Below are 26,055 nucleotides of genomic sequence, written 5' to 3'. Positions count from 1 at the left end.
GAGTTCCCCTGTATGTTCTGGGATCGAGGCTGGTATAAAGTAGAGGAAGAAATCTTGAATAGGTCAGAAAAAAGCTGGTAATAATAGCTGCCATTTGTTGAACATTTGTCACATGGCAGGCAGGCACAGCCACCCGGAGAGCTATCCAGCCTACAGTTACTATCCCCATGTTGTAAAGGTAAACGAAGGTTCAGCAGGGTTCAGTAAGTTGTTCAAGGTCACACAGCTAGTAAGGGGCACAGGTGAGTGTTATCACGGACAGCACAGCCCACACTTTCTCCCACACCTTGCTCCCCCTCCTCTCCATCAGAGGCACGGGGATGCTGGTGAGAACGTACAAAGACAGCATTGCGTCTGCAGGCAGGGATGCTACCTGGGTGCTGGTCTGGCCTGCCCACCACTGGCTTCCAGGTGCTGTGACAGGTGGTGCGGGTGCTATCTATAGCTCACAGGAGGGATCCCCTGCTTTCTTTCCCGTGTTTGTGTGGGGCAATTCTGACATACACCAAGTGGTAAAGTCACTTGTTTATCTGTCTTCCTCTTTTTTTTTTTTTAATTTACTTTTGAGAGAGAGACAGAGAGAGCAAGAAGGGGAGGGGCAGAGAGACAGGGACACAGAGAATCCGAAGTAGGCTCCAGGCTGCGAGCTGTCAGCACAGAGCCTGACGTGGGCTCGAACCCACGAACCGCGGGATCATGACCTGAGCCGAAGTCGGATGCTTAACCAACTGATCCACCCAGGCACCCCAATCTGTCTTCCTCTTAAATGTTCTCTCATTGACCGAGCTACTGACTCTCCTTTCTCCCTGCATCTTTTATAAATGACACTTAGTAGAACGGCTCTCACACTTTGGGGTACGTCAGATTCATCCCACATATGGGATAATAGTTGTCAAACTTTAGTTGCTCTCATTTCACATACCTAAGGTGAAGCCAAGTGTCAGTATTTTTAAAAAGTTAGGTGGGTGATTGGAAAGCACACAATAGGTTGAGAATCTCTGACCTGATATGTGCCCGCTCACACCCCAGCCAACCTTTACGAATCAGTCTGGCATTCTATAAAATACAACAGCCATAAAAACAGAAATTGCAACCTAGCCCAAGAATTCCCTGGAACCTGCTTTTAAATTTCTGAATAATAATGAGAGATGAAGCATATTGAATTCTTTCTTGTCCCTTTTCCTGATGAATTAAGATATCCCAAATCTCATTACGAGTACACGAGATGTACATTTGTTTTGTTTTGTTTTTAACTGTCAAGTCATTTTGACTTCAGTGAATCAACATTTCCATTAAAAGAGAGTATGCAGCATTGAGATTTTCATGCATTCATAAATGCATTCATAGGGACAGATGTCCGCCCCCCCCCCCCATAATACACACACACACACACACACACACACACACACACACGAGCCCATGCTCCACATGCACACACGTTCACAAACCCTCACGCTTGGCCACAGCCAGCTGCAACAATTGCTTTGGGGGAAGGGGAGTCAGACGCCTGGCAGGGCTCACAATGGCTCTCCTCCTCCTTCTCCTCCTCCTCCTCCATCCTCCTCCTTCTCTCTTTACCTCCTGGCAGCTGCTCTGGACACTGAAAGCCGACGTGCAGGACGGGGCCGTGGAGAGCAGGGTCCCTTGTAGAGGAAATCAGCACTGGGTCTCCCATCACTCACACAAGTCACCCCCACGGTCCAGCTTCTGAGGGTGGCTCCAGTCAGGCAGACCGTGGTGTGAGTCCAAGGCCTAGATTTGAGGTCCCTGCCAGCCCTGTGAAACTGACCAGATATTTAACCTTTCCACATCCCTCTTTCTTTTACTGTGAAATAGTGGTAATAATAGCTGGCTGTTACTTACAGGGCTATAAGCAGATTAAATGAATGAATAAATACCGTTTCAGTACAATGACTGAAGTACAGTTGTCCCTTCCAAATGGAAGCTCTCTCCCTCCATGTCTCTCTGGCCTCTGAATCCGAAGGCTTGGTTGATTTTTACCCTGGGCTAATGCAGCCGGGGTTTCAAGTTCAATCCTCCTGAAAGCTTGTTAGTCTCGCTTACCACTGTCCATGGGCACAGCTTGGGCTGCGTGTCCCCGGACACTCATCTTTGCTCACAGATGAATCGGACCCGAGCTTGGTAATGGATCCGTGCAAATCCACCTGTGTGTGAGAGAAGCAGTGCGGCACCTATTCACCGCGGAGGGTGACCTCCCTGTAAAAGAGGAGGGTGCAAACCTGGGGTTCCCTCCTCCTCCAGAGATACCTGCATTCAATTCCCGTGAGAAGGTAGGGGGGAGCCAACAGCATTAACACAAAAGAGAAGAGAAGAGGCAGAGGAGGCCTAGGAGAAAAGGTAGCTTCCTATCTGCCTATGATTTTGCGTCAGGAGAAACTGACAGTGTAAATGAACCAGAGAAGAATCACAACGATATCCATCGAGGACCTGTATTTAGTATGGAGCTTTTACCCCTTCCCCAAAGTCCTTTCCTATCTCCTAGTTTCTTTCAGTTCTACTAATTTGTCTCACGATAAATTCAATTTCTCCTTCACATAGTCATTTATTTATTTACTTGAAACATATTAATTATCCAAGTGCCATGTAAAAAAACAGTTTGCTAAACACCGTCAAGGGACACAGAAATGATTAATACACGTTCCCTGCCATCAAGGACTTCATCAATGTAATGAGTCATTCCTTGAGCAGTTATTACACACCTCTGAGGAGCCAGGCATAATGGGGTGTGCTGGGACACACAGATCAAAGGCTGGGTCCCTGTCCCAAATCATGGTCTGGGAAGAATGACAAGTAAACAATCCACGGTGTTTGGTTTGTCAATTTGTATGGCAGAGCAAATAAAAGCCATTGTTTATTGTGCATTTACTAGTAGTCAATGAACCAAGTGCTTGCTGCTTGCTACTTCATGTAATTCTCATACAAATGCATAGGCATTCTATTAAACCCGTTTCACAGATGGGGAAAGCAAGGCTTAGGAGGGTTCAATAACGTCAGCCAAACTCTCACAGCTAACACGTGGCAGAGCCAGGGCTCAGGCGTGGCGTTCTCAGATGTCCCGGCTCTTGCTAGGACCTCAGTGGATCACCTCCACCCTGCTGCTTCCAGAGAAGGCGGGGGTCACTGAGCGGCACTGGCTGCAAGGGCGAACCCACACAAGTGTCCACATCCCCAGGCAGACGTGAGAAGGCAAGACTTGAAAAGGCTGAGCTTCAACCGTGAGCTTGGGCAAGATGTGCAGCAGGCAGCTAGACAAGCAGGGCTGACCTTGCCCAGAGAGGGGAGCACAGAGATGGAGAGTGGGAGCGAAAATAGAGACCGCAGGAGCAGAGTAGGGGTAACACCGGCCCCTGATCAATCACTCACTAGACCCATCCATCCCTGCTTCAGCGATAAGATCACCGAGGCTCAGAGAGGTTACATGGCCAAAAAACCCTTCGGAAGACAAGCGAGGTTAAGATCATTCGTTCACTCGTCCACCTACTTATTCAGCAAATATGTATTCATTGGCTGGCATGGGCCAAGCTCTGTGTTCCGGGGATACAGATGTGAACAAAAGCAAAGGTGGTGAGGTTCTGCTTCATGGAGTTTATACTCATGAATAAATATAATCACACTTGAGGAGAAAGCTCTGAAGGAAGGAATGCGGTCTTGAGTGTGTGTGGTCAAGGACAGCCTGTCTGAGAAGGGGAAGGTTAAGCCCTGGGCTAAGAGGAATTTTACATACAAATTGCATCATGCCACTCCCCTCTGTTAAATTCCTGTCCTGGCCCTCAAGGCCTTCCTGCACGACCTGGCCCCCTGCTTAGCCCTCGCTTGCCAACTTCATCAGTAGCCTCCACCTCCCTGCTTGTTACTCTACAGTCAGGTTTCTGGAATGGGCCGGGATCATCCAGGGCGAGTGAGGCCTGGAGCCTCTGCCCCTCCCTCCTGCTCTGGCCGGTACCTTCTCATCTCTCAGCCTCCAAGGCTCCAGATTTCAAGTGACCCTGCCCTTCCCTCCCGTTAGCCATCCTTGATGAGCCGTCTGTTTCCCTCACTCTACTTCTCACGGCCTGTAAGTATTCTGGGACATGTTTGTTTTATTGTTTGTCCTAGTGCCTTCCCCACCAGAGTACACATGCCTTGAGGGCAGGAGTCCCCAAGGTTTCTGCAGCCAGTGGCAGAGCCTAACATACGGCAAGAATGTCATTCCATGGGGAAAGAATGAGTGAATGATTTGGGTGATTACAAATCAGCAGAAGTGTGTGACATTAGAAACAGCAAGGTCTATGTGTGTGGTGTCTATGTGTGTAAGAGGGAGGGGGGGAGAGAGTGATTGCCAGACTGAGTTTGACGTTTCAAGGTAATAATTATAATAGCATCATCAACTGACAATAAGAGCAGAGACAAAATACGTAGATACTTCCCTTAAGGCAGAAAAGGAAATGAGAAAAATGATATGGAAAGATAACAGGGTCAAGGGACCACCTAACATTTGAATAAGGGATAGAAGGTGGCCAGGCGTAATAGTAGATGCAAGAGAGAGTCGGCTGAGGGGCAAGACTCTACGGAAAGCGAGCTGAGTCGAAAGGACAAATCGAGGCAGAGTTCAGCTGTGGCACTGAGGACACAGCCACTTTCCAAAAGGGCAAAGATGAGGAGAAACCGCACGCAGACACAAGGAGGGCAAGGACCCTGAGCCACAGAGCTCTGACTTTGCTAAGTGAGATCTGAAGTTATGGGCTGAGCATCAGAGCCAGGATAGGACTGGATGATTGAGGACGGGGAAGAGGGTTCTGGCCCCATGACGAGAGATGAGTAAGAAGACTATGACGTTGCTCTGAGTCCCTGGCTAGAATTCCAGAAGGACTACCCATCAGCAAGTTTCTTCAGGATTCTCCCCAGCTCGAGGAAGCCCCAGAACAGCACAAAAACAAACAGAAACAGCCATTATAAAGCTTGGAGCAAGCTAGGCAGGTGGGGCAGTGGGAAAAAAGGGTAGGGATTTGGGGGTGACTGTGAATGTACTTTCATAAATGGCTCATGTGAGGTCTAGGCTGGCTCAGGATGCATATAGAGCCAGGAGAGAGACAGGGGAGGATACTGAAAGATGAAGTCCAAGAGTAGACTATTTGGGAGGATGGAATGGGACAAGGAGAGGCTAGGGAGGCTGTGAAGAACTTGAGTTCGACAGCCTAATCGTGAGATGCTTTTAAAATACACTGCCATCAAGCAGTGGCTCTGCCGGCCATCACCTAAAATCGAGAAGAACCAGAAGATACTGGTGACCTGAGACATCAGTTAGAAGGACAATTAACATGTATGGTTCTTCATTTGTGCATTCATTCAGCAAAGAGCTACTGAGGGTTTACTATGTGTCAAACACCACACTCATCATTGGGGAAGTGGAGTCAAGTAAGACATAGCCCCCTCCTCAAGGACCTATACAGTCTAATGAAGGAACCAGGTAAATCAGTGGGTTAATTGGCTTCTATGGGGAAGCAGCAGGAGGAAGGCAGAGAGCCAGGTTCCAAAACCAAGGCTTTATCAACTGCATGTATTCTAGGAAGTAATCATGGCCGTGCGAACTGAGGGCAGATGAATCACGGTGACTACTTCTCCAATCCCATTCAGTGACTGCTGAATGCATCTAGTTCAACAGCTGTTCTCGGCCACGGCGGCATCAGAATCCCCTGGAGGGCTTGCTGAAATTCGAATGGCTGAGCCCCACCTCAGAGTTTCTGATTCAGGAGGTCTAGGATGAACCGGAGAATGTGCATTTTAGCAAGTTTTTAGGAGAAGCTGATGCTGCTGGCCTGGGAATCACACTCCGAGAACCTGTACTAAGGGCGTTAAGCTTCACTGGGCATCAGAATCACCTTGGGAGCTCTCAACCCCACGACTGCCCCAGAGACGTCCGATTTAATAGGTCTGATATGGGGTGTGGCCATGGACATGTTTCAGTACACCCAAGGAGATTCTAATTTGCAGCCCGGCTAGAGAACAATAGCATTGCTTTGTGACCGGCACTGAGAAAGATGCCCAGAACACAGAGCACAAAGACCTGGCCTAGGTCATAAGGAGTTCAAGGTCTAGAGGGGAATTACACATATGCATATATTTACATAACGAAAGGGAGGTGAGCAGTGGACGTTTGGAAAAGTGCAAGGCGAGGCTGAGGGCAAGCGGGGAAAAGCTAGAGTTGAGGAGGAGGAGGTGGGATTTGGAAAGGAGACTGGAAGAGAGGAAATGTTGGACTCTTCCGGGGTGGTAAAGCGGAAAAGGAGCAGTGGTGATGTCAGGACAGGTGAGGTTTGATGATGTCTGGGTGGGGATGGCTGCAGTCCAGGAACAGGAGAGAGCCTGAGAAGGCGCTTTGCTGGATAAATGCAGGTGGTCCGATGTGGCTGATGTGCCAAGGACATGGAAGGTGAAGCCTGGGGCAAGGCGAGGCAGGTCAGGAGGCAGGATGTGGGCCAGGCCGAGGCTCTGGACCCCCCAGTGGGTCTCGGGAAGCCCCTGAAGAGCTCCCCATGGTGGCCCTGGTACCCTCCCTGGGCTCTCTCCCTCACCTCACAGTCACAGCCTCCCCCTGAAAATCATCACAGCCCCCTGCTTTTTCTTGCTATTTTTCATGTAAAAGACAGATAGGAAAAAAGCAATTCGGTGCCTCAGTCTTGTTAGACTCGCAGTAGATTTCAATCCCCTTTACTTATTTATGGACCTATTTTTCCCAAGTGCTTCTTTTCCCTGGTATATTTGTAAACACCATTTTTATTCCTCTTAATCCGTTTGGCAGCATTAACTCATTCTGCACTCACGGCCCTTATCTTTCCCATGAAAAATGTTCACAGACGTGGTTAAAATTCACAGATTTTTCGTCTTTCCCAAAACTTTTTCTGATTTGGGGCTTGGGAATGTTTCCTTGCCTGGGCCAGGTTTTGCTGAAGGCAACTCACTCCTCAATGCAAGATACGTTTCCTACATTTTGCATCTCAGTGCCCCCGCGCTGCGCACACAAGCTTTTCTCACACGTGCACTTAAAGCCTGGAAAGTATTCGCTCTGACCTTGGACTTGGGCACAGTGGTTGGGCAGCCTCGGGCCTCTGGACTAAACAAAAGGTTTCAGATCCCCGTGGCTGTCCCTCCTGCATCTCCTACCAGCCTCAGATCCACTCACACAAATGACAGCTGCTGGGCCTGCCCCTGTCGGATTGTGCCACTGTAGAATGTTCCAGCCAGAGCGTAATCCATTCTGACTGCCAGTGGAGACTTGAGGAAGTCCAGTGATTGTAACGGCCCAGCCAGAGGCAAGATAGAGAAAGACACAACAGCGGACGGGGGCTGTCCTCCGTGCCTCATTGATACCGTGAAAGCTCTGTGATTTCTGGGGTCTTTTAGCATTCTCCAAGATGGGGCCTTTATTCTCCCTCCACACTCCTGGTGCAGCGGCCAGGAACAAAGGCCGAGGCTCGGTAATTGTTCAGCACAGACAGCAAGGAGAACGGAGTGTTTGAAAGTGCCATTCTGCAGCATTTGGCTTTTGATTTCCTCTCTCTCCAATTTAAGTGATGGGGGATGGTAAGCATCGCTCTGGGGAAAAGGAAATGGAAGGCCTTTACCTCCATTAGAACCATCCAGAAACGAGACTCATTGCCCGGCAGTGAGGTTGCCATCATCGCTGAAAGCTGACGGGCTGCAGCCTTACTGGGGATGTGGAGATGATCACAGACTTCTGGGGAAAAAACTGGATTTTAGGAGACCATAAAGCCCAGTACTGAGAGGCCACATCCCTTACCCACCTCCACCGCCACGTGTCCACTGAACCACTGCGAGCCTCAGCTCCCAAACTGCAGAGATTTCAGAAGACAGGACGCTTGCTGCCTCCTCGAGCAGAACATTCTATTTTGAAATGGTGTTAAGCATTCAACGCTTTTCTTATCTGAATTAAAATCTGCTTCCTTCTCATTTGTACCTATTAGTCCTGGGCCTGGCTCTCCGGGGCAAAACCGAGCAAGGCTCACTTTCTTGCTACAGTTATTACCATGTGCTCCCTTCACTTCTCCTCGTTCTGCACTGAGCACCTCCAGGAGCTTTACCTGACCGATCTCCGGTCGCTCTCATCTGGGCGCTGTCCAGCTTGTCACTGAATGGCCCAGTTCTAAACCTTGAAGGCTGTGACTGACCAGACCAACACACCACAGAGCAAAACTCACAAAGCCTCCTGACGACCCTCTCGCCCCACTCGGCCCTTTTCTGCACACTCTGATCCAACCAACCTGGTGCAAGGCCACCTTAGGCACAGCGCAGGTAAGAGCTGTCACACTCCCCACGAGTTTGGCACCTGTGTCAGAGGCGGATGGGAATGTCCACGTTCTTCCCACTCTGCCCGCTCTTGTGCACGTTCTGGGCCACCAGCCGGATACCCACGTCAGGACCCAGGCACTGGGAGTGTGGCTGCTGATGGAGCACACCTGGGTCCCCCCGGGGCCCTGCCCTCAGCTGAGGGAGCTGCTCTGCCTTACGTAGGCCCCTGTCTCGGGGCAGCTCACATCTAGGGACGGGCCAGTGTGGGGACCAAAAGTCCAGGCCCCTGGCCTCTCCATTTGGGACATCTCTAAAGGGCTGTCTCAGCTCCTGGAGGGCTGGCAAGGCCTCTGTTGTCACTGCCTGACAGGGGAGCATCTCCCCCCTGCCTAATCTGCTTCTCTCAGTCCGTCACGGTTGTTGCCCCTGAGGAGAATCTCCCCAGAATCCGGCCTGCACGCAAACCCTGCCTCGGCCAGTTTCCTGGGGAGCCCTCCTCTCCCACACAGGCTTCGAGTCCAGCTTTCATGCAGTGGTGGGAAAGTGTGCCCGCAACTTCCCTAAGTTCTCACCTTCTGCTTCGCACCTGGGGACTTCTGCCCTCTGGACACCTGTCTGGCCTGGAGAAATCGTTCTGTGCACACCAAAGGCCCTCTCTCACTTTCCCCTCCTAGGGACAAAACAAAGCCTGGATAACATGAAATGCCTTTTCCTGGGGCAAGGAAATCTCAGCGAGGAGAACCCAGGGGCCCCCCCTCCCCACTCCCCCCACCCGGCTCCCGACTCCCACCTCCATTAACCTGCAGAGAGTCCTGTCCCTGTTCTGCCCCATTCTGTCCTGGGCTGCCCCGCCCGCCCTGCTTTGTCATGCTTCTCTTCCCACCCCTGATCCTTGGTCCCACTCTTCCCAGGTCTCAAGACCACCGCAGGTCTTGCTTCTGCCGTATGATCCCTGCCCTCGACAGCCACCACACCCTCACACGCTCTGGCAGTTACAAAAGAGTAAGGAGTCTGCGCTGGGCTGAGTGGCCCAGAAGACCCGAAGCATGAGCTCCTGCCGTCGCCATTCCCCTCTGCTGCTCCCTGGGGCCTGCCCCAAGCCGGGTCCTCCCGTGCACCTCGGTCCTCTGCCCAACGCTCTGGGTGCCAAAAGTCCCCCTACTTGGATGGGTACCAGCCGCTCCATCCTGTCCCTTGGGGTACAGCAACCTGACCCCTGTTCTCCATCAGCTGGGCTCGTTTACTTCCAAATTGTAATCTTGAGCTCTTTCATTGCTTCCCTCTCTCTAACACGTTCTCTCTCTTTTTTCTTTCCATCCATTCCATCTTCTGAATAAAGAGGGCCTAACACGCCTGACGAAGACAGGGCATTTTCTCCTCTCGCTGCAGACATGGCCAACCCCAACCTTCACCTTGAAGCAAGCCCGGATAAGCTCAGCAGGCCTGTGAGCCGGGGGGTACTGGTTGACAGGGATGGCAGCCGAGATCCGGCTCCCAGCACCGCCTCTGAAGCTGATGCTCAAACCTGCTCTTTTGTCCCTTAGAAGGACTGTCTCCCTGTATGAACACCTTCCAGCTTCTTTCATGTTCCCGGGCTTATCTCCTGCCCATTTGTCCTCACAACATTTGCACTCTCTACGGACGGCACAGTCAGGATGACAGAACCGTTGCCAGATCCAGGCAGGAAACAAAGCTGAATATGGTGCCAAACCACAGGAAAGGGGTTGTTATCTCTTCATAAGAACTGATACGAAATCACTAGTTAGAAAGCAAGGTAGAGCGACGGAGAACACGAATACCGAGAATGGGGACCATGACGATGCAGACAGTCCCAGTGAGTGTGTATTATGCCTGACGTATACAGCTCTGGGGGGGGGAGGGGGGTGCACGGGGTGAGGAATAGGAGGGTGTGGTACTTTCACCGTGCAGAGACACCTGAAGACCTTCTCTAGCTCTTTGGGGTCAGAGCGAAGTAAATGCTTTGGAAGTGGACAGAAAGATAGCTCAAAATATTTATTTACTTATTTTCTGACCGTGCCTGTATTCTCGAGGCTACCAGGACGCATCAGGTCTTTTGGTTCGTGTCACTCGGGGCAATCTCATGGTTAAGGAGTTCAGAAGCCAGATGACGTGAGTTCAAAAGTTCAAAACGTGGCTCTGCCCCTTATCACCTGGATGCCCTTAGGGAAGTCGCTTTACCTTTGGGTCTCCTTCCCTTCCCTGTAAAACAATGATAATAACCATCGCCACCTTACGGGATACTAATGGTAAAACAGTACCCACCTCCCAGGACTGCTGGAAGATTAAAGGAATTGATAAATGTAAAGGCCTTCTAGTGGCTAGGCACGCTAAAAATGTTTACTGGCATCACCCTTAACCTGCTGGACTGGCCTAAATTGCCTCCTACATTGCTGGCTGTACCATCATCTAGCGGGGGGCCGTGCGCACCTTCTCTCTTGCCTGGGCAATGTCTGCAGGTCAGGGACATCATTAGACATCCTACAACACAGGACGGCTCCCAGCCCCACAAGGAATTGCCAACCTAAAATGTCAGGAAGTGCTAAGTTTGAGAAGCCCCGATCGTCTGCAGGAGTCATCAAACTTTTTCTGTGAAGGGCCAGATAATAAATATTTTCGGCTTTGCAGCCATATGGTCCCTGCTGCATTTGTACTCAACTCTGCCTTCGTAGCAGGAAAGCAGCCATGGACAATAGACAACCAAATGAGCACAGCTGGGTTCCAATAAAACTTTATTTACAAAAACAGGTGGCAGGCCAGCTTTGGCTTGAGGATGACAGTTCGCAGATCCCTGCATTAATGCCTCTTACGCCTTCCCGAAATACCATTTCCATCATCCCATGCCCTGCTCAAAATATATTCTGTGGCTTCCCATTTTCTACTAGGGGAAATCCAGACTCCTTGTTTGAAATTCAAAGCCTTCTGGTCACTGCCCGCCCACCTTTCACACTTTTCCTCTATGCCTGTCCTATCAGATCCACTGCCTATCACTCTATTTCCCGAACAGGCCATGGGCATTTCTGCCCCCTCTCCTCACAATCTGCCCATATGAACTTGCCTGTCATGAAATTCCTCTTATTTGCAGGTTCTTTCCTTCTCATCCGCCCTCCTTCTCAACAGGTGCCTAATGGCAATGGCAGTGGTTGGAAAGATGTTGGCAATTGTCAAAGGTAATGGATTGTCCTAGAGGAAGGCTGTAGCTTTGGGAGTAGAGAGGAACAGCTGGGTTTGAGAGAGATTTCTGAGAAGAACAAAGAGGATCTGGGGGCTAACAGGGTGTGTGTGAAAGAGAGAAAGCAGAAGGTAATTGTGGGAGGTGGGTCATGGAGAATGACCCCTAAGTTTCTCATCTGGGAGACCAAGTGATTGTTGATGCTATTTCTACAATTCTTCACACAAGAATTGTAGGAGTTAGAGCAGGGATCAGGGCAGGTGTGGGCTTCATGTTCCATTCTGGACAAGTTAATTTGAGATACTTGTAGGAAATCCATGAGCAAATATCCAGAAGGCAGTTGGAAATGGAGCCTGAAACCAAGGAAAGAGATTCGTGCTAGAGATACAGATTTAGAAAACACAAGCGTACAGATCACGTTTGATTCTCTGGGAGAGGGGCAGATCACCCCGGGAAAACAGGCAGTCTAGTAACAGAAGGGAATCAAGGACCCTGCCAAAACCTCCACGAAGGGGTGGGGATTGCAGAGGGTGCTATTGGGAAAAAAAACACAACAACTTTCTTTTCAGATGCTTAAAGGTTTGACCTTTGTCCAGGACACTTTTAATGTGGGGAAAGCTAAAGACCAAGGTCTCACTTGAGGTTATTTGCAAATTAAGAGACATTAAAAAAAAAACAACCCTCTTTTCCCTAGGTATAATAACAAAGCAATTTCCAAATTAATTCCTGACTCCTTCAAGAAAACTTGGCTCTGGGTATAAACCTACATTCTATCCAAATCTAAATGTTTTTGAGAGTCTCCAACTGATATTAATTCTACCCTTGGATCTGAAGATCGGAAGCAGCATTTATTCCTTGAAGGGATCTAAGAAATATAATTTTATTCGCCTCTCTGCACTCTTCAAAGATATTCTGGTATGAAGATCTTGGAAAGTTTTCAGAGTTGCAGTTAATAATTACATGTACCTTCATATGTCTGGTACCACCGTCATGGCTAAACATAGGGGGCGAGAGGAGTAGCTCACTGATGAAGGAAAACAAGCCGCAGCATCATGAGGCAGGGCCCAGACGCGACTCGCTGTTTACACAAACACACACATTCTTTTGTCTGTTCAGAGGAGGCTACAGTGATTGATTTTATGTATAAGGAACATTGGCTGTGATAGTCACTCTTTTGCTAAAACCGCAAGCTTCGAACAATGGGATGTATGCAATGTCTGCAATTATCAAGCTTGACGTTTCACCAACCGAGAAGTCTTAAGCACTTTCTAGGCTGAAACGCAGGAGTACAAAGAGGTACTGCCCAATTTTGGCTTCGTCTTGGCCTTCCACGGAATCAGATTTGGGAAAATAGATGGGCTGCTGCTGTCCTCGCATAGGGTTGTAAGCGTGACAGGGAAGAACACTGGAGTAAGACCGTTCATTTTTGGTGTTTGCGATTTGTATTACCTTCTGATTGACTCCAGGTTTATGCATTCAATCTACTCTTACTTAGCAACTTTTTATCCAGCTGTCAAAAGCATTAGATCTAATCACTGGCACTTTCTTTACAGAACAGTAAACTCTGCAAGGAGAAATTTTTTCTCCTTTTCAGTGGTGGCAAAAGAGCCAATTAAGCTTCATCCTGCAGAGGTACAATGGCCTCACAGACAAAACATAAACCTAGCAACTCCATTAAACTTTTGCATTCGTATCCCTGGAAAAATGAAATAGGCAAAGATGATGTCAGCCATTCCGGGTCTCCAAGGTTCACTCGCTGTTTCTAAAGCAAGACTAGGTGTGGCCCCTTCCCTCCTGTTTATTTCTTCTCCCTTCCTACAGAGCACAGGGGGAGGAGGAAGAAGAGAAAAGAAGAGAAGGGGTTAGCCAGGACCATGATTTTCACCAGTAATGGACGAATAATGGCTCATTCCAGGAAGACAGGGAAAATGAGCTAAATTAGAAAACATTTCACAATGCCAGGCCTCAGCATCAAGTTGAGCCAAACTCAGTCCGGCACAGCGATTTCCCACCTCCCAACTGTGACTGCTCGTGCTCAAAGCTCCAATTATATCAGCCTGAATGCTTCTCCTAAGACGGCCCCTTCTCTTGTCCGCCTCCCCCTGCCCCCATCCACAGTGCCCTGGCTCCAAAAGGCAGTTTTGACTGTCAGTGCCTTTGGGCTTCGTCCCCTCCCTCAGCTTCCTTGAGCCGCCTCTCTCTTCTTCCAGCTTCCTTTATTAAAAATGCTAATGCTACCATTCTTTGCCTGGATTTCCGAAAAATGCAGCATAAAGGAGCTGAGGCTGGAAGGAAACACGAGAGCAGGGATGATCAGAACCAAGGAGTAGCTTTTTATCGGGCTGTCCCTCAGCTGACGCTCCCAGCCCAGAAGGCAGTGAACGCACAGCAGGAGGAGGGAGAAGAAGCTGCAATTTTTTTTTCCTTTTAAAATTAAAAACCCTAAAAAGAGAAAATGCTGTCCTTGTAACTTGGGCAGGGACTCGCAGCTTTTGTTCTCTTTGTCGGAGTGGCAAATTTCGTCTTCTACTTTGGAAGAAGAGAGAGGAAGAGCAAAGGCCCGGAAACCTGGACTACGCCAGGTATCAGAGAAAGATGAGGTGGGGGATGGGCGGGCGAGAATAACCAGAGGGGAAAGCAGGCAAATCAAAAGTGACTGTGAGGATGAGGGGACAAAAAGCAGCAAAAGGGAAAAAGCAAAAAAAAAAAAAAAAAAAAAAAAAAAAAAAAAAAAAAGGGAAGAAGAGCCTGGAATGGATATAAATGAACAGGAAGGAAACCGAGGAAGGGCAGAGGACACAGTCGAGGACCGATGCAGAACTGCAGTCGTTAAGGAACCGTGAAAATCCCAAATAGAGAAAACTATCTAGATAATTCCTCGGGGGTCAGTGTCATGAGGTACCTCCAGAAAGCTCCACCCGATCCAAATTTACAGAAAGCTGACCCTCCCTGCACCGGCCAATACATAAATATCAACATTGCATTTTCAGCCTCGCTTCTTCCTCCTTATCATGTTTCCTACCTATGTCCCCTAAATAACTTCCCTGCCCTTTCCTCTGACATTTATACCACTTAGATATTAACAGATGACGCCACATCCCATTTGCACTTGCTTTAGCCAAATTACACATTGCATGATTGTTCTTTTCATCTCTCCCTGTAAACTACACCCTTCACCGCCATAATTAGTTGTGGTGCTGTTCCCCAGAGCACCTCACTTCTCTGTGCTTCAGGTAATAAAACACCTTCATCATTTCAATCATGGAAAGTGGAGTGCAATAATGGGTGGCTGCCCAAGGCTGGGAAGAGACAGAAGTGTATGTAGTGGAGAGGAAATAATACAGAACTGAGACTCAGGAGACAAGATCTCTAAGCTAACTCCTCCCGCTCATCAGGGGTGTGGCTTGGGCAGGTTGTAAGTTGGGCTGAATTCCTGCCAAAGCCCATGTTAACTCGGACAGTCTAAGATCAGGTCTTCATTAACTCTGCAGTAGAGAGACCGTGGAGACACCTGGAGTTCGGGGGCTGGTGGACTTGGGTTCAAACCTCGGCTGTACCGCTGACACGCCTTTCAGATTCCTCTGATTGTTAGTCTCCTCAGAGATAAACTTGAGAAAATAATGCCCACCTTACTGGGGTCACCGCATGAAGTAAGGAGACGTTCCCGGACTTGCCGCACTCCCCGTGCCCCAAATGACAAAATAATTTTCACAGCTCTTCCAGGTCCAAAGAAGTATCTACTAGTTTCATTTATTAAGTAGTTAGGTCCAAACAATTTAAGTATTAGTATTATTGACCTCCTAACAATTCAGCGGTCACTTGAAAAAAAAATACTAAATTCTAAATTTCTAAATTTTTTTTTTTCAACGTTTATTTATTTTTGGGACAGGGAGAGACAGAGCATGAACGGGGGAGGGGCAGAGAGAGAGGGAGACACAGAATCGGAAACAGGATCCAGGCTCTGAGCCATCAGCCCAGAGCCCGACGCGGGGCTCGAACTCACGGACCGCGAGATCGTGACCTGGCTGAAGTCGGACGCTTAACCGACTGCGCCACCCAGGCGCCCCAAAATTCTAAATTTCTAAATTGAAGGCAGAAAGTAGGGTATCCGACAGCTATCCCTGTTTCTGCTCACGGAGCCCCTGTAAGATTGCTGTGGCATACCACATCCCTCCGTGTGTCCTCGGGGAACCAAGGAAGTAAAGCGTAGGTAAAGCCCTACGTAGGTAAAGCGTAGGTACCTCGTAGGTAAAGCGTAGGCAGAGAGAAGTGACAATCAGATCACTACCTCAGCGTCTAACCTGCACCCACAGGAGTGAACTGAAACAGATCCCAACCAGAATCGTTTGCTTCTCCACACTGTTAAATACCGGTTCTGGGGAGCTGAAAGATAACCGGAGAAGTAACCTCCTGGGTTGAACCCCGCCTTCAAGGAAAAACATATGCTTTGAACACCGTGAATGAGAGCCACAAAGACAAGCTTAGAGAATGAGAATTCTGCATCCAAACTCATTAAGGACCCGTGGCTGGGCCCCTACGGCCCCTGCCAAGAAAAGGCAGACTAGATGAGGATCAGAAAGGATCCTTCTCAACTGTCTGGAATGAAATGGCAAAAGAAAACCTTGTCTCTCTTCCTCTTTCCAATAAGATTTAGTATCTCTCCTAAGATGGCCTTTCTTGCAATCTCTATCATCAGGTATTACTTTGGGTGGCGGGTACAGAAAAAGAGGCGAGAAAAATTTGCTACTTTTGCTTTTTGAAAAAGGCCTACGGTAGATCTCTCAGCCACCTGGTACTATTTGTTCATTAATTCAGCCATTGAGTTAATGTTTATTGAACACCTACTGTACGACTGAGAGGTCTAGGCGTCGCAAACACAACAAGGCAGAAACAGAGCCAATAAACAGTCTGTATCTTCAAGGAGTTTTCCACCACTGTCCAGTCCAGTGGGGAAAGAGACAAGAATGCCAGTATAGCACCGAATTATTCTCCCATTTGCCTACACCAGGTGCGAGGAAACCCCAGGGAAGAGCCTTTTAAATCTGCTGTGGCAGGAGCTAGGAGCAGAGCAAAAGCAGGAGCGTTCTGAGATGGGTTTTCGGACCAGTTCTTAGGGGTACGTGGGAACAGAGTATTTATCCTTGGACACTACCCATCCCCACTGCCAAAAGCGTCTAGGAGCTCTCCCAGAAAGACTCTCCTTCCAGAGAACCAACTGCTGTAAAGTCTGGCTGCATCTGTCTCACAAGTACACTCTAGGTGGCCTAGCCTAGGTCAGCGGGGACTCTGTCAGCTTGTCACCTTGCTGTGGCGACTCACATTAGCACTTGGGTTATCAGTGGAGCCACTGCCGCACCAATGTACCTCAGTCCGCAGGATGCTTCCTTCTCATTCTTCGATTCATCTCAACTTGTTCATTCATTCATTCGTCCATTCATTCATTCATTCATTCCTCTGACTACTTACAGCCTCCAACTTTCCTATATTTGAATCTCTTAATCTTGTACTTCCTGCACTTTGTATATTACCTTAGGCCAAGTGTGAAGTTTTGTAATTCTAACGAGATCCCTCACTTCCTCACTTGAGGCTGACCCTCATCCAAGCCTCAGCTGGGCGGTAACGTGTGTGTGGCGGGGGTGGGCGTGAGAAGGAAGTGAACAGAATGGGCTCCATTCACTCCAACGCTGTGTATGTCCACAGAAGTTAGCATCCCCCGGGAGAACTAGGAGACTGGAAAGAATCAGCAGATAAATTGCACCTTCTTCCTGTCTACCCTCCACCCTCACGGGCTGATCAGAGGTACACATTTCCACAAGGCCTGCCTATACTACTGTCCTATGTGTCCAAAAACTGACCTCTTCTAAAGCTGTCGCCAGCTTACCAATGTAGCCCCGTCCTGTCTCAGTCATCTCTCCCCCCCACTCTGCTCCCGTGGGATCGTTCCTTCCTAGAAAGCCGTAACATTTAGGTTTTGTTTCTAGACTACTCGGGCTAGGACAGTCTACGTTCTTCAATGTCGTCGATCGCAAAATGAGGGGAGATGGTGACAGTACCTTCTTCATAAAGTTGTTGTGAAGACTGAGTTAACGCGAAGTGCTTTGGACAGTGCCCAGCATATAATAAACCCTACATGACTGTTGGCTAATATCATTCATCTTTTCTTTTCAGGAACACCTAACACAATCCCTGAGACATGGAAGGTCATGGCTAAATGTTTTTCAAGTGAATGAATCATGAAAGTGCACTGCTTCAGTGGCCCTTGGAAGACAAACGAGTTAACTCAGAAAGGAACACCATGCCAAATACTAAATAAAAATAAGCTGAGTTCTCTTTTGTGGCTAAAGAGACCTAAGCACCAGGAAATGCACTGGGAAAACCATGGAAAGGTTTACACGCGTACCCTTACAGGCAACCAATCACTTATTCATTCAACAAACATGCACTCAGCGCTTAATACCGAATGCGACAGGAAATGCCACAGAGTTGCAAAGATGAGTAAGACATGGTCCTGAACTTGAGGAACTTGCAAGGTGGAATAGCAGAGGCAGAGTAGTGAACAGATGATGAGAGTTATCCGATCGTTATTTTATGGTGTGAAAACAGTGGCGGAGATAGGTATGGGGAGTCACAGGACCAGAGAAGAACACTGGGTAGCATCAGTTAGGTGTCTCGAGGGGGTTATCTGGATGCAGACTTCTAGGCTAAGTTGGGAATAGCAAGAAAAGTTTGGCAGTGGGCTAGGGAAGGGTTTAGGAAAAACCACTGTGGGCACAGAACACCCCACAACCAGGTGCCCACATGGTAAGCACGGACACACAGGCTGGACAACAGATTCAGTGTCACTGGAACATAACAGTGCAGGCAAGGAGTGACTGCAGTGATAGGGCTGATCTGGCAGCAACTAGGTCGCAAAGAGGCTGGAGGCCACTGCGGGAGACCGCACATTTATTCTGTAGGGCCGTGGGCTCCCCTGGTGAATTTGGGGGCAGGGCATAAAATGAACAGCTCCTCTGGGTAGATCTTTCGGTGGCCGAAGAGGATGGATGTGAGGACAAGTCATGAGGCAGGGAGCCAGGTGAGAAGCCTAGCGTGGTGACCCAGGTGAGGGATAAAGTGCTGGCCTGGGACACGGGTGGGGCAGGTGAGACCGTGTGTGTGTGAGGAGATGCTCGCTGCTGGAGGCCACTGGGGCGTCCCTCAGCCTCAGCACAGCCCCCAGAGAGCTGGACTCAGACGTCCTCCCACCACTTAAGAATCCATGATGGAGCTCCACCAGCCGATCTTCCGAAGACAGGGCAGGTTAGCCTCGGCAGAGGCCTCGGACATCAGGGCTGAAATAAGGCCCAGGTTCCTGCTGAAAGCGAAGACCTAGGCCTAAGTAAATGTTTCCATTAAACATTTCATTCACAGTAGCCACTGAACTCTGAAGGGATCAAGAAACTGAAAGTCAGAAACGAAGAGGCAAGTAAGAGGTAAGGCCAGGATAAAAATCCAGGTCTGGGCGGGTAGGGCGGCTCAGTCGGTTGAACGTCCGGCTTCGGCTCAGGTCACGATCTCATGGCTCGTGGGTTCGAGGCCAGCGTCGAGCTCCGTGCTGACAGCTCAGTGCCTGGAGCCTGCTTCGGATTCTGTGTCTCCCTCTCTCTCTGTCCCTCCCCTGCTTGCATTCTGTTTCTCTCTCTCTCAAAAATGAATAAACATTAAATTTTTTTTTTTTTAATCCAGGTTTGTCTGGTTGAAGTGTAGGGACCCCTCCGCCCCCCCCCCCCCCCCACACACACACAGAATTTTAACTTCACTGCAGATTCCCCATAGTCATTACCAACTACATTTTCAGTATCTGGAGCCTCAGAACCACTGCCTCCCTTCCCAGCTCCCAACTCTTCAGCGTCTTAGATTACCAACTGGAACCTTAACCATGCCCCACATCCCCCATCCCTGGCCCTAGCAAGTTTAATCACTAAATTGGCTGAAACTGAAAGAATGGGGAGAGGTTTTGCGATAGCATCACCGGCCCTGTCCCTGGGCTTCAGTTCAAAGGAATCGTGGTTCAGGGCCAGAGGAGAGAAGAACAGACTTAATGCACTTGTAGGCTCTGCTCTCTCCCTCTGCAATCCTCTGGTGCACAAGGGCACAGCAGGGGTTGCTGGGAAACGGGAGTCTTCCTCTGGTGCACAAGGGCACAGCAGGGGTTGCTGGGAAACGGAGCCTTTGATGATGTGTTCTCCCTGCTGTGGAGACTAATGACTTCAAAGAGGGCATCCTGCCACGCTAGGGGCTTGCGTGGAAAATCTGACTGCGGTGTAATTAGGAAGAAGGCTTGAGTTTAGGCTTGTACGTCCAACAGCACCCTCCTCTGCCTGTTAGGAAACAATTTGGCGAAGGGAGAGACGAAGCTTTTGAAGAGCAGGGGTGTTTCTTCAGGATGACTGATTTGATGCTGACAGAGAGGAAAAAAAGTTAAAACCAAACCAACCAACCAAACAACAACAACAACAACAACCCCAGCCTGGGCAGGAACTGCTGGTCAATGGTCAAAATTGAGAGATTTTAAATGACGGAAGCAAGTCCTCCCTCCTGAAAACCATCCGCCTGGCAGGTATTATGATGCCTGATGCTAACTCCCATGCATTAGATACTCTCACTTTCCACGATTCTCATTTACCTACCTTATGAGGTGGGTATTATTATTATTATCCCCATTCACAGGAGAGGAAGTTACGGCACGGAGAGCTTAAGTAATCTGCTCGAGGGAAGTGGGTAGAGCCAGTAAGTGGTAGAACCAGGATTTGGACTCAAGGGGTATGCCTGTACAGTCCTAACCAATATGCTGTACGAACTCAGTTCTTCACTTATTTAAGTTCCTAATGGACTGGACCTTACAGGACTACCGTGAAGATTGAATAGGGTGTTTGGCACAGAGGAAGTCCTCCGTGGAAGTGATGTGCTGTGAGTGGTAGCACGACCTTCCATCCTTCCTGCCCCTGACATAAATGTCTTCCCTGATAGTCTATTTCTCATAATGCTTGAAATCTCACCAATTATTCGATTTTTATTGAGCACATATTCTATGCCTGACAGTATGTGCTTGAGAATGAGACTCAAAATTACGCTCTTGCTCCAAAGGTCTTATGGTCTACAAGGAGTCAAGACCAGTATAGGAATAGAAATACCAAGGCATAATGTAGCACCTGCCACAAGGTCTGAGGCAGCCCAAAGGAGGAAGAGATGAATTCCAACTGGTGAAGGAGGGAAGACTTTATGGAGGAGCAGGTATTTGGGCAGGACCTTGGCAAATGGATAGAATTAACTGAGAGGATAAGGGGGGAGTCCTTGGAGGGGAAGACATGTCCTGAGGAAAAGTGGGGAGGGGGTAAAGTAAAAAGTAAGTATGGTCAGGAAGCAAGCAGTTCAATCAGGCTGGAAACAAGTGCTGGGGCCTTGGGTGCTGGGAGGGCCTTACCCTGAGAGGCCACATGGTGGCCATACTTGTCCTCATCCATCACACTGAGAGCCTAGACACAGAGTCAGACTGCTGGGACATTCCATCTCCTGCCATTGGTACAGTGTGCCCTTGAGCACATTATTGGACCCTCTATGTCATGGCTTCCTCATCTGCACAATGTGAAGGGGGAACGATAGGAACATTCTCAGAGCATTTACAAATAATGCCTTCATGTAGAAAGCACCCTGTGAGTATTACCCATTATTATTTACAGGAGGTAAGAGATAATAGTGTGTTAGGATGTGACAATGCAGTGAAATTCGAGGCATTGTTCATGCCCTGGTGAAGTTTAAATTCTAGTGGTAGGTTATTCTAAACCCAACTTGCCAAACTGATATTAAGATCACATCATTTGGTGGCAGGTCAAAGAACATAAATGAGGCCATGCCAGTGCAAAACTCAATGCCATCACTTATTGAGAGCTTCCATATTTTATTTAGCATTATTGAGTACAACATATTTATTTATGTTTTCCTCATAAACCTTATAACAATCTATGAAGTCGATACTGACTATCCTTATTTTTACTGATGAAGTTGAGACTCAAAACTGTTACGAATTCAGCCCCAAATGCAGTGCTTTTAAATAAAAGAAATGAGATTTGAGCCCAAATGTGTCTGAGTCCAACTCTATGCTCTTCCCATTATGCTCTGCTGCCTCCCTTACAGTTGAAAATGTAAGCGGGTGAACACTAATCCTCTTGGAAGTGAGGAACCCACAGCCTCCCTGCACAGATGAAATGGTTTTATCAAGGCTATTAAGTGAAGTTTAGTTAACGATACCCAAGCCTATCCCTGGAAGGAAAAACCTCTGAGCATATTCCAGACAACCTTTCTGCTAGGCCAAGTAGCTTGGGGAAGATGGATGGATGGCTCAAACATGAAGATACCACTCCTGACCTACTGGGCAAGAGCTCTGAAATCTTTGTGAAAAACAAGGACCTGAGTAGGTGTTTTATTTTCCCTCGATTGTGCTGGTAAATGAGTAAATGTGATCCATACAGGCTCTGCCATGTCCCCTGCTATAGTAATGGGCCATCTTGACTTGAACACATGGCCGTGGTTCCACACTGGCCACAGCACAGAGCTAGTCAGTAGCAGATGCCTGCCCCTGACAGACAGTTACCAGCCTGGGGCCCCCAGGATGTGTTTGAGTGCTTTTTTAAACCTGGATTGGGCAAGAAGCCAATGACATTTACTGTGTTTATTAGGTCTCCAGTAAGGTCCCTCTAGTGACTTGTGGCTTTCCCTGGGACTCTACATCATTTTGAAAGAGATGCTTAACTACAGACCACACACTTGCCATTGTTTTAATCCAGACGTCAACTCATGGATCCCCTGCCCCTAGAGCCCCAAGGCTGAAATGTAGCTTCTCTCTGGCTTTCGTTTCATTTCGAGACTCTAGCTCTTGAGGGATTAGACGCAAGTAAATTCTCTCTAGGGACCAAGATTCTTTTTCTTTTCTTTTTATTTTTTTGGCTTATGAGACTCTCAATATTGCTGCAATATTCAAGAGGTTCACCTATAGAATGGTGACAATAGTAGTTACTTCATAGCATTGAGATGAGAATCACATGTGTTGATACAAGAAAAATATGGAGAAGAGTGGCTGGTGCATCGCAAAGACTATGGAAGTGTCAGCTACTATTATTACTAATATTAATATCAATTCTATTACTATAGCACTTGAAGGGCAGAGTGTGGGAGGAGTACTATAACACCAGGCATGCAAAGTATTATGGCTCCCTGGCACTGATGTTAATTCTACTCCACATGGGCTGCTTTCAGTGTAGACTGTGTTCCCATTTATGACCATCCCACAATGGCAAGACCTCACTCCATTTAAAGTCACCCTTCTCCTGTGGCTACAAACGAAGGAGTCCCTGTTGTACGTCAGGATGGGAGGAAGTCCGTGCTGAGAACTGTGGTCTGGGCAGCCGATGGGATCATCCACTTCCCGGGCTAACTAGGCTAGTGCGGCACTGGGGCTCTGAGCAGCTGTCCAAGGTCCTGCACAACTGAAATTTGGGGCCCTCTACATCTGAGGGTCTTGGATCCAAAGGGCAACCTTGACTGGAAAGCCTGATTTTGGCTGTGTCTCCTCAAGCAAATAATGCTACTCTTGGTGTGGAAAACCTTGTGGAATGGTTAATAAGCTTGATGGAAAGGAGCCTATAAGGTTGGAAAAAGATTATCCCGATTGTTAAACTACATCATGGTTTAATAAGAGCCTAGATGTTGGCATCAGACAGTTCTGTTCACCACTCTGTGATTCTGGTCAGCATACTATTGAGTCTCAAATAATACTAGGCACCGTTTTCATTATACATACGTGTGTGTGTGTGTGTGTGTGTGTGTGTGTATGTGTGTAAAACAAAGCAAGACCTATAACAATATGATGCAATTTTTGTTAAAAAAATATACCTAAACAAACAAAAGGTCACAATGAGTTCCCTCCAGGGAATGGTACTTCAGGTGGTTTGGATTTTCTTCTTTTTACTGGTGTGTGTGTGTGTGTGTGTGTGTGTGTGTGTTTTCCCTAATTTTTCTACCAGTTACATGCATCCCTTTTATAAAAAGAAAAGGCAAAAAAACAAATACGTAGAGACAAAATGTTTGCTCTCCAGTTTCTGAAATTACATGAAGTTAAAATTTCTAAAAGATCATTACAGGATGAACGTCTGAATAAGAATCCAAAAATACTTCTCTAGGAAGAATAAACCTTACGATTATTTTTACTAAAATTGTTTTCACAGAAATTGTAGGTGGAATAAGCACTGCTAACTACTCACCTCTTAACCAGTTTGTAGGATTTTTATCAAGATTAGTGATATTAAAAAACAAACACTGAGTCCAGCATTATCACAGCTACTAATCAGCATTATGCGAGGGCTCAACGTCTTCAGTGACATTGAAGTTGTACTGCATTAAACACTGTGCTGAATGTGAGGCTCACTGCTTGGGGTTCATCCAGCTCTTTGCTATCCAGACCTACAGAAATGTTTTATTAGAGTTTGACCAGAATGCTAGACCCTGAACCACTTTCTCCTTTCCTCTAAAATCAGGTTAAAATGGAAGGTTTAGCCATTAAGAGTAACTTCCTCATGGGGGCGCCTGGGTGGCTCAGTTGAGCATCTGACTCTTGATTTCAGCTCAGGTCATGAGTCCAGGGTCATGGGATCAAGCCCTGTGTCGGGCTGCATGATGTGCACGGAGCCTGCCTGAGACTCTCACTCTCTTCCTCTTCCCCTCTCCCCTATGCCGCGCTCTCTGATTAAAAAAATAATAATAATAACTTTCTCGTGGAAAAAGTCCTGACAATAGTAATGTACCACAAAGATACTTTTAAAGCTTCCTTCCTTATCTTTTTCCTCCAAATTCTGTGATTATAAGAGTAATACATGCTTATTGTTAAATTATGAAAGAGAACAAAAATATATACAGAATCGAGGGGGGCAGTGGGAAGCAAAACTTTTGATGCATAGCAAAAGAAATTGGGAGGAAATGTGCCAAAATGGTAATGCTGGTTTTCTCTGAGCATGGGATAATGAGTGGATTTTTTTTTTCTATTTATTTTAGAGGGGAAAAAAAAGATATATAGCCAAGACCTCCAAAGCCAGGGAAAATGACAGCACTCTCAAACCTAGTATTCTTAGACAAAAACCCAAGGAAGCTGAAGGTCCAGCGAGCATTCCTAGTGGAAAATAGCCATGCATTCAGTAGAATATATAAATTCAGGACACTATCTGGAAAGCATGGGCAAGACATAAAACATTCATTTCTATAAAATTGAAACAATTTATCTTCCATTCTTGAGCAGATGGGAGGGTAAATTGAGGTTGATTTTTTTTTCACCCTGGTGGTCATGTTGGAGGAAATATGAGTGTTCCCGCCTCCGGCACTGTTTAAAATAAGTCTCTTGGTGCCGTGACTGGACTAGTCAGAGAGAACACTGTGATAGCTACACCCTCCTCCAGGGGGTTGGCAGTACAGCAGGGGGCGACTGCAGACGCTCGTCACTCAGGGAAGGGTGGCACAGTGAGGCCCCTCTGTCCCAGGGGGAGGAGGGTTTGGAGAAGCTGGTGGAGAGCACAGAACGTCCACCTCTCATCTACAGCTGGTAACTGACCTTCAGGGTGTTCTATGCGATTCACATTGCACTCCCTTTGAAACCTGTATTTACCTGACTGACTTAGCTCCAATACCCACCCATCACTGTCAAGCGTGGCCACCGGCTCTGTAACCTTAAGCAAGTTTCTTCACCTCTTTGGCTCTCTATTTCTCAATCAGTAAAATTCAAGGATCCTTTAGGATGCACTCAGCCACAGTCTACAAATCCGTTACTTGCATTGCAGGGGGTGGGTACAGTGGCAAGAGGGTGCCCTCCCAAGGGGTCTGGAGACTCCACTTCCAGCTCAGGAAGGGTTCTTAAGTCTTAAGACTTAAGCATTAAGAAATGCTTCTGGCTGTGCTTCAGAAGCATTTGGGGAAACTTTTTGTAGGTACAGATTCTGGACTCTCTCCCAGACCTGTGAAATGAAAATCTCTAGGGGCAGAAATCAGAAATCCGTATTTTAAATAAGCTGCCCAGATGCACTGGGGAGTCAATTACTAATGACGTATTTTGCTTCTGTATCATCCTAAGTAACCAAGAAGGTTACCGTTGCCTCTAAGAGGGGAGCAAAGGGCACCACCTAAAATGACCACAGCCAGGCTCAGCGCAGCTCATTAAGCGCCTCTGTGCAAATTAGAAAAAGGTGCCCATCTGGACAAACATTGCCTTTGTCTCAGGGTTTGCTTGCCTTGGTGAACACGGGCTAGGTTTCAGGCTTCGGTTGCTCTCCTAGCCAGATGTCTATCTGCAATGTACAAGGTCTAGCACTGTACTCAGCGGACTGACCGCACGCTTTTTGTGAAAATGGGTCAAGTCAAACATGTTTTCACTTGAGAAAATCCCCGAGAACGAGGTGCAGTTTCCCAAGCCGAGTGGGGGAACCGATCCCATTACACCTGACTGAGGGGGTCCTGGCGGGTGGAGATCTGCGTTCAATTGC

General features: G+C 47.9%; 1 protein-coding gene across 5 annotated transcripts in view; it reads right to left on the bottom strand.

Annotated features, from left to right (window-relative positions):
- The window catches only part of ASTN1 (astrotactin 1), a 305,254-nt gene that overhangs the window by 109,854 nt on the left and 169,345 nt on the right, over positions 1-26,055 (bottom strand). The gene's annotated exons all lie outside the window — the stretch shown is intronic.

This window comes from Leopardus geoffroyi, chromosome C3 (assembly GCF_018350155.1).
Source record: "Leopardus geoffroyi isolate Oge1 chromosome C3, O.geoffroyi_Oge1_pat1.0, whole genome shotgun sequence".
Classification (NCBI taxonomy): domain Eukaryota; kingdom Metazoa; phylum Chordata; class Mammalia; order Carnivora; family Felidae; genus Leopardus; species Leopardus geoffroyi.
This window is presented reverse-complemented; position numbering and strand designations above follow the sequence as displayed.